The following is an 8,897-nucleotide window of genomic DNA, read 5'->3' on the forward strand; positions in this document are numbered from 1 at the left end:
ATACACTTGGCCTCTGCCTACCAGCTGTGTTCTGGTCCCTGGTTGTGGGGCCAGTCGTGGTCACTACCTCCTGGTAGGTTCACCTAAGGAGCAGGCGTTTGGCTCTGGTGCTTCTTGCCTTTCTGCTGCATGCGCTTTGATACAGTGTGGTGGTGACCTAACCTCTACATCAGTATTTTATCATCCCAGTGACAAGGTGCCAGTTTCTAACTCACACTCTCATCCAAACACAATCACACACACACTCTTGGGATCCACAATGTACACTTTTACTCCACTTTTATATAAAAAATGTTGGTGCATTTTTCTTTTAACACTAAATTTTATTTCTCGGTATTTCGTGATTTTAACATTTAGTTTATGCAATTTCCCGTACTCTGCTGTTGTACAGAAAAACATTCTTTAAAATGACTGTGTCATCTTACAGATACGGTGTTCCAGCTCATTCTTTTAAAATTGAATTTCCAAGGTTAAATGTTGTTGTTTTTTTTTTTCATTTCACACCAAAGAGCCACTGCAAATGTTCTTGTCTTTAAACCACACTGTCTGTGAAGGGTTCCGTTCAATACTCATTGTCACGTTGTCCTTCATTTCCTCGCTCATTTCCCGTCCACTGCCGTCACTTTCCGTCATGTCCCATCAGTCCCCGTTTCTTTTCATACTGCCAAGACGTTTTTGTGGAGGTGACGGCATGTCTATTGTCCCCAATTCAATCAGAAAGAGTGACCACCGTGATGCGGGCGGTGCCTTTGACCTCCACTCTGTTTTCAGTTTCATCACAGAGAGCAGACACAGTGACTTCACCGCAATGTGTGTCTAAAAATAATGAAGCTGAATCTTCCACCCTCTCCACTCCAGGCATAATTGGTTTGGATGGTCTTGACCTCAGTGTTGTGTGTGAAGAATTGAGGGCAGAACTTTGGAGTTTTTATCTAGTTACGCAGACCTTGGCAGTCAGGTAAAGGCTTCTTACAAGAATGCTCTTTTTCTGTTTCCACAGAAGTGGTCTGGCTGTTAAATCAAATTCATATGTCAGCAGACGGAGTCTGCCATCACCTGTGTCATGAATGCTGCTGTTGTTGGGATATCACGGCGTTAACACTGCAAAATGTACAATGTGTAAATGAATGAAGGTGCTCAAGCCGGCTACTGGGCTCGCTGCTGTGACATCACTGGACAAAATGTCTCCAGGGTTCACTCAAACTCCAACTTTGAATTACGAGAACCTTCAAACTTCAAACTATAAATGAATAAATAACCAACATTTGTTTAGATGTGCAGAAATATTCAAAAGACAATCGTGGCTCCACACTCTTTTATCTGAACGCTGTGGCCTGGACCACACTGAGGCTTATCATCTTAAATATGCAAATTTCAGAATTGTTTTTCTTTCGTAAATCATGTTTAGTTCTTCATATAAATGAGACATTTTATTTCTCTGACAAGAAACTTAGCTTTAACACCAGAAGGTTCATCTCTTTTCTAGTTTTATTAATGTTTCCCAGGCAGAGAATTTGGTTTGAACAGACGAAGGTTTAGAACTCTTTTAACTGACTAGATCCTCATTAACATTTTTGTACCTGGACTCGACCAACGTGACCAGTTCTTTCTCACTGCAGCCTGGCTGATTTCATTATGGTTATTTTTACCTGTTGGCTCTTGGTTAAAGAAGTGTTTACATGACTTCACAGTTTTACCGAGTCATTAAATATGGAGAAAATGAATCCTTTGACAGCTGCTCAGAGTGCAGGAGTCCATCTCTGTATTGCATTTTATCGCTGTAATGAGGAGAGCTAGTCTTACAGTCAGCACTATTCAACTCAATTAGGGTTCTCTAGCTCACCCTCCCTGGAGAGAGTAACATTGATCTTACATCACTTTGGAATAATTCTGGGAGTTGAGAAAGGGTTTGTTTGATGTCCACAAACAAGCCCTGCAGTGCACTCCTCACCCCAGAGACCCTGACTTGTATATGTTGAACAACGTTCCTTCTTCTCTATGCTGTACTTACAAACAATCATACCAAACACCTACTGTGGAAACAACAAACACGGTGGACGTCGGGCGGTAACGTTCCACATCAATGTCCTGTAAGGTGTGGGCCTCCGTCTATTTTAAATCCAGCATTTAGGAAACACTCTCCGGCAGCAGTGCTGCACTGCAGGCTCTCCCCACTGTGTCACATGCCTTTAATCCAGGTCCACTCCACTGCCTCTGCAAACACACTGTTGGTACAGCAACTGCCACCCACTGATGGACACACAGGCTCACTGCACACTGTAAAATATACTCTATCCATTGTTAGCAAAGAACGTGCACCTACAGCTGCGACATCGGAGTGACTTGTTAAATAAAAACCACACGCTGTGTGTAATAGATGGACATTTTCAAACCATGTTGGCTCCAACAAAAACAAAACACTGCCTCCTACAGATGTCTATTCAAAACTGTCATTGAATTCAAATCTTTTTTAACTGGCCATTTTGCTGCCTTTTACATGATCGATGTACAGTGAACAACAGTGTGAACGGCAGCTTACATGTGTACAAAAGGGGAAAGACCAGTATTGTGTGATGTGACAACATTAGGATTTATGCCCTCCTCCCTCGTCCCTGCTGGCCCTCATTCACATTACCCCGGAGGCAAGAGCGCTGAATCTTCAAAATAATCAGCTCTCACCGATGTCTTGATTCACTGACTGTGCGCGGCAGCGATTCACAATCAATGGCACTGCACCCATTGGACGAAATCGCTTGGGGTAAGAGTGGGGGTCATCATTTTTTTTAACTATTAAGAAAATTATTAATACCACTTGTGTTGTATGTTTATTGAAAATCAATGTTATTCAAAATGATTTATTTGTGTTTACAATGATTATTTGGGGGGGCAAGTCTATGAAAGATTTATGCCACAAGCATACAAAGATATTTGCGAAGGTAGCAGGAAACGTACTACACTTTTGCTCCGGCTCACCTCCTCCAACTGTGTGTTGTCGGGGAAGGGTCCGTGCTCAGGCACCGTTCACTTGCACCATTAGAGAAGCGTTGTAACATCATTTACAGAACAGCGTATGTTTGTGACTCTAGAACCTGAACCAGAAAACATCACTTTTACATAAAATTAATATTTAATTTTCATCAAGTCTGAACATGACATTTAATGTTGAGATATTTTTATTTTCATCCATTTTTCTCAGTGGAAATAAACCAATATCTTCTGTTTCTCCACAGACGTAAAACCCATTAAAAGGCCTGACTTCTGACTGCATGATTAGTTGAGGAATTAAAAAGAAAACCGCCCCGGTCTGACTCATCGTCGACGAAGGTCTACTACAGAGGCCCAGATGAACTGCAGCCTTCTCTGCACAGTCAACAACACAACAAATTGCAGCGTATCACATGAATTACATCAGCACCTCAACTAAATGTTAACAAAATAATCATCCGCAGCATGAAACAAAATCACTGTGTAAACAAAATATTCAGAGTTCATTTAAAAGCGTCCCATGTGACTACCTACTCTCACACTGATCTGCTTTTGCATCATTTCCTCAGTTCTCCTCAGCAGGGTCACGAGCATTAAAACACTGTCCCACTCAAAATGCACACCATCAGATGTGTAAATAAGTACAACACTGTAGTTTCCATAATGTCTTCCTCACAGACTTCTTTTATAATGCATCATTTGTACTATTGAAAGTCGCAGAGGAAGAAAATGTTTGCTGTAACTACAAGCAGTAACGTTGACAAAGAAGCAGCTCTGAGCAGCTGATATCAGCCTTGTGGCCACATTTTGGATTTCCAGTTTACAGCTCAAACGTGGACGTAACCACACGCAGAAATAGCAGCCTAGATTTGATCGAAGATTATCTCACACTCCATGTGGCTGTGGACGCTGCTCGGCGAAGCCCAGTTTGACATGATACCTGTGAAGGCAACACACTGGACGACTGAGTCGTCCGTGATGCCGAGGACCTCATGAAACTTCTCAAACCTCCAAAGACAGTCACCACAGTCCTCCCTCCAATGTCGGATCTAACACCTCCATGTCACAATAAAAAATATACCAGTCACTGGAACCATCCATTCTCTGCTTTCCAGGAATGAAACCCAACAGAGAAAATGTCTATTCACCTTTAATGTCCTCTAACCATTTTTTGTTGTTGTTATTTAAGAGTTATATATTTCAGTGACAATAACTCTTTTCAGTTATTTTTTTATATTCTTTCCTTGTTTAATATATTGACAGTGAGGTCAACCGGACCAGACTTTTTTACTTCTGTTAATAGGAGATAATGGTGACGTGCAGTGTTTCTGTAAGGAAATGTGCATTTTTCAATTGTCTGTTATTTAATCTAGCGTTTCCTCAGTGAAGACCACAATGGTAGTAAGTACAGAAACTTCCACAAACAGGTCGGCAGTTGGTAACCTGAGGTTTGAAAAACACAGGGAGTTTTCATGTAATTGGACAGGCGTCCGTGTTTACACGCCATTTCAAATAACTAAAGTGTTGGGTTGTGGTCCAACACACCTATCAGTGCTCCAATTTAGTAGTGTCTTTCCAGACGTGGTCGAAAGGATTGAAAAAGAGGACTGAAGTCTTTTTCGACTGAAACTCACCACCTGAGGTCTTCCTGTGTGTGTGGAGAGAATGACCATTCAACAAAGTCAATAAAAGCTGCTGTTTTTTCCTGAGCTGAAGGCCTAATCTACAAGGAAGACAGTGAAGATCAGCAGCTGCCTTAGAGCCTTGGTGCACACACACACACACACACACACACACACACACAGAGTGTTATCATTTTCAATTTTCCTTGTGTGCAGAAGTGGGTGACAATCTGAAAAAAATCATGATGTATGATGTAGTTGTATGATGGGAGCTGTGTCCATAATAATAATAATCTTTATCATTCTCCATAAATAAAACACTGTCAGCGATTACCACTGAAATGAAACAACAACTGTACAAAAAGACATTGTTACAGTAATTCTATGATTTTAGCTGCAGTGGAGTATTTGTTTCAATGTTTGACGTTGATGTACTTAGCACTCCCACTGAGTCCCAATGATCTATTGGTTTTAATTAGTCATTTTACCACCTGAAAATGGGGGGGTCTGTTTTATGCCCAACCCTAGGACTGGGTCATAAAACTCTGAGGAGGGCTGTGGCAGTGAAGGACTTTTCACTGAGATTTAAAATGGCTGAGCCAGGCTGTGTGATGAGTGGTGACATTCATTACCTCACACACCAGCTCTAAAAGACAAAGACACAAACATGCTTAAGAATGAATGTCTTTCAGGAGTAAATCACACTAACTAATGGAACAGTAGAAACCTAGGATCAGTACAGGCAGCATAGGACCTTGGCTGTGAAACCAGCCAACATACTGTATAACAGCAGGATTCAACATCGTCAGCGACATCTGCTCCACGTATGACCTGGACGTCCAAGGTCAGATCGGCAGAAACTTCTTAAAGTGGGTTAAATGTAAACAATCACAGATGAAACGACAGTGAGCAGCTCCACAGACATGAAGAACAACGGCCATGACAATGACTATGAGGAACATCCGTTGACAAGCTTCTCAGATGTCAGTTATCTGATTGGCTCATTCTTGTTTGGTTGGCCATAAAAAAAAAGAAGTGTCTTGTTCAGTTCTGTGGCCACTGAGTGCCCAACATAGTGGACAACTTCTCTTTAAAAAATAAAGTAACTACTAGAGTTAGTACAAAGCACTTAAACTGCATCAGGTAAGGCAAGTTTCTTCAACTGCAGTTGCAAATATAAATACAGACACACCCTAACCCATGAGTTCAAACTGCCTCATGTATATGCATATGAACCCCTCCCCAATGAAACCTTCCCATCACTCTCAGGAGAGACACTGGGAATGGTGGGAGAAAATCTTTGACAACGTCAATAAAAACCAAGATCTGAGAATGAACCTTCACGGTCCACGCATGTGATGAAGTTTAGTATAAAAGAGTGACCTCCAGACAATTGAAATACAAGTCCACGGTTGGTCAAAGAACCTAGTAATTTGATACACCTGGTACTGTCAAAGCATACATTGACGACTCAGGAAGAGTTTTCGTCGCTGTGACAAAACAAAATCCTATAGAAGGATTTACTCTTTACAACAGGGTTGTCAAGCTCTTTGGAGAATTCCAGAGATGTCCCTGAGATAAAACAAGAGCTCCTTCTTCGATCTTTGTGAAAATGCAGAGCAGAAATTTAAGTCCCAAGCCTCTCATTACCTGCTGCCTGGCAACTTTTGAAGTAGTTTTCAAAACTACACACAGTCTTAGAACAATATTTTGATATTTGGATTAATACAGCACTCGATGCCATAGTAGGTAAAGCGCACGCACTGACTTTCAATTCTGTGCACTCTGTAGCTGCTTTGTTTACTTTCGTAAGCCCATTCATGTTGCACAGTTGCTAAACTGATGCATGCACGTTGTTGTGGAATCAGTGTAGTGCAGGAGATTTTATGGCTGTTTTATTACACGGCTCACTCTGCTGCTGCACCAACACAACAACAACAACCTGTTTTAGTATAAGCTTTAGCAGAGAAGAGCTGCAGAGTGAACACAGGAGTGAAAATCTTAACACTCAGCAACAGTAAAAAAAAAAAAGTTCTTTTGTGTTTTTCATAGAAATTTTATGCTCGGTACATTTTTTTATATATAGTTCAGCTGATCGAGACACCTACTGATTTTTTTTTCGTGGAAGTAAAATTACAGCTTCAACATTAGCATTAGCACCCATTACAGCAAATTAGGCAGTGCTTTGATTATCTGAGGGCTCTGATTTAACCCATTATCTGCACCTGCCAATCCCCAGACAAACAAAACGTAGACACACACATAATAGAGACCAGAATACACAATGTTTGAGGCTACATTTTCAGTAAGCATTAATGGTTTGACCATTTGAACAGGCTTTGTCTTTGTTTGATTTCGGTAGTTTCTGGAAACTACCTAAACTAAACTAGTTTCTGGAAAGTTTCTAGAATATGGAGCTATGCAGCTACTATTATAATTGAGTTTATTTTCTAATCTTTAAATCAGTTTTATTTCTTCATTTAAACTCAAATTACCTCGGTGTTTTGTGCTCTTGCTACCGTATCAGCATTATCAGCGTAAGTTCTAACCCAGCCATGAACAGAGTGTCCAATTTGGTGCAAAAATCGAACTTCTATTTCTAACAAGTGGAGGTGGTGGTGCTTTTATTTCCTTTGCTGGCCCTCGTGTGTCACGTCTGACAAAAGTGATTCAGCCGCATGGCAGCCTGAACTGCACGCCCCACTCCCCTTTAAAAACCCTGCACCAGTGTAATAGTTACAGGTCAACTTGCAGCTGCAACGGCGAGACAAGGAGCTGACAGCACTGATCTGGCTGCAGGGCATTTTCATAATCACCAGATACGGGCCGCAGCGCCCAAACTGCTTTGGAAATATCTGAGCGTGTACGGCTCTGCTGCTGCTGCTCACGCCCGCCTCCTGTGTATAAGGTCAATAACAGTAACGCAGCTCAGAGTGAGAAACAATTGTGAATTATTTATCGGAGAACAGGGAGGATTTAAACTTTGAGCCTTAAGCTGCAGTAGTAGAAACAGAGGAGACCATGTTACAGCATCAACCCAGAGACAAGAAACTTCCCTGGTGTAGGATTTCATCTGAGCGTTGTGAAATAATGGTCAAAAATAATTTTGAATAAATAAAGATGAAGAATGAAAACAGCCCTTCACGCTGTCGACCCAGCACTTCTGCTGCTTTTTCTGAATGTGGCATTATTGATGCAGAGTGTGGGCAGCGGTAGATTGGACTACGTGGTGATTGATTGCAGACACTGAGGCTGAGCAAGTTAACCTTGATTACAAATCATGCACTGGTGGAAAACAGGGATTTCACAAAGTATAGAAAATGGGTTCAAAGGTTAAATGCTGCAGATGTGTGAGGGGGAAAGTGCGGTTAGTTTCCCTTGCTCGTGTAAAATTATTTCTGCTTAATGAAATTACATTAGTTCAAGTGGTTATTTTAAAGATGGAGAGTTGATCAAAGGTGACAAGTGTGTAATTAGATTTCACTTTAAGCAGGCAAGAGGTTAAGAGTTGTTATAAAGTGGTTTCTGTGGTGGTGCGGTTGAAGAAAAAGACTGAAGAGAAAAGATGAAGGAGAAGAGAAGATGAGCTTAGAGCCCAGAAGCAAAGGAAGAATTTGCATAGAAAATTAAAAACAAATTAATAATCAAAGGGGTTGAACCAGCCCACAGAACCAGACATGTGAAAGTGAATATGAGCATAAAAGAGAACACATAGAAGACTCACAGTAGCATTGAAAAGACAAGGAATGGGAACAAAAGTAAAGAACATGGAAAGACAACAGTAGCATTGAAAAGACAAGGAATGGGCACAAAAGTAAAGAACATGGAAAGACCAAAGACACAGAACCATAGCAGAGAATCCAAAAACATACAGATGCAAAGAATAAAAATGAGTGAAAAAAAGGAGAAGATGCAAAAAGAGAACTGACGAGAGAGAGGAGCGTATACAGTAAGAACCAAGTATAAGAACAGAGAAGCACCACAAGAAGACAACAGTAGAACCAAACAGAACCTGGTAGAGCACGGAGAGGATGGAGAGATTTAAAGAGGAGGAAGGAAATACAGTAAGAGCAGAGATGGGTGGAAGACAGCAGAGAAAACAGAAAAACAGAGAATAGAACCAAAGCATAGACGAGGAGCACAGAACAGCACGGAACCAAACGCAAAGGACATGAGAAGAACATGGAACCAGAGAATAGAAAAAAAACAGTATTGAAGATACAAAGAAAGAAGAGCAAAGAACCAGGAACATAGAACCTTATGTTATGCAGAGAACAGCAGAAAAGAGCA

At 41.1% G+C, this 8,897-nt stretch overlaps 1 protein-coding gene across 1 annotated transcript in view; it reads right to left on the bottom strand.

Annotated features, from left to right (window-relative positions):
- The window catches only part of LOC103389540 (cholecystokinin receptor-like), a 35,953-nt gene that overhangs the window by 25,838 nt on the left and 1,218 nt on the right, over positions 1 to 8,897 (bottom strand). The gene's annotated exons all lie outside the window — the stretch shown is intronic.

This window comes from Cynoglossus semilaevis, chromosome 14 (assembly GCF_000523025.1).
Source record: "Cynoglossus semilaevis isolate Cse_v1.0 chromosome 14, Cse_v1.0, whole genome shotgun sequence".
Classification (NCBI taxonomy): domain Eukaryota; kingdom Metazoa; phylum Chordata; class Actinopteri; order Pleuronectiformes; family Cynoglossidae; genus Cynoglossus; species Cynoglossus semilaevis.